Source organism: Aplysia californica, unplaced genomic scaffold (assembly GCF_000002075.1).
Source record: "Aplysia californica isolate F4 #8 unplaced genomic scaffold, AplCal3.0 scaffold00732, whole genome shotgun sequence".
Taxonomy (NCBI): Eukaryota; Metazoa; Mollusca; class Gastropoda; order Aplysiida; family Aplysiidae; genus Aplysia; species Aplysia californica.
In genome coordinates, this window is record NW_004798002.1 from 347765 (window position 1) to 348445 (window position 681).

Sequence of the window (681 nt, forward strand, 5' to 3'; positions counted from 1 at the left end):
CTCTCTCTCTCTCTCTCTCTCTCTCTCTCTCTCTCCCTCAATTTTACCATATGAGTCTATGGTATTATCCAATACAAGCACATTCAGCATTTTCACAAGTATTCAGACATAACCTTGCTGATAGTTGGCTGGTGCTCCGATGTAGTTTGCTCCTTCTTTCTATAAAACACCTATCATCCTGATTTCTTCTCCTCTTTTTTGTGTTTGTCTTGTAATTGTAACACCTCTATTTTTTTACACCTATAGTATGTCTGACTTAATTGCATTGCAAGTGCCGTAAAACTCTAAGTAAAGCTCTAAAAAAAAGACTTAATTAACCTGCTACGTTATGACACACCTGTGTGCGCATGTAAAACGTTCGCAGCGTGATCCAGGAGCTCAGTGCACTCTCGCCGAGCTTTGCCGTCGGTGGCATAGTGGTTATAGGTGGTTCCCATTAACGAGATCGGGTCGGGTCGGGTCGGGTCTTGTCATGAGATCGGGTCGGGTCTTGTCATCAGGTCGGGTCGGGTCGTTGGGTCGTGTCGTCGGGTCGTGTCGTTTTCTAGTGGTTTCAGTTCTTTCTTATTAATTTTTGGAAACATGGGTTTAATCAAACATATAACTTTTCTGTTCACAAATAACACCTCTTTGTGGGGGGGGGGGGTTGGCTGGTGCTCTAGTGTGGTTTGCTCCTTCTTT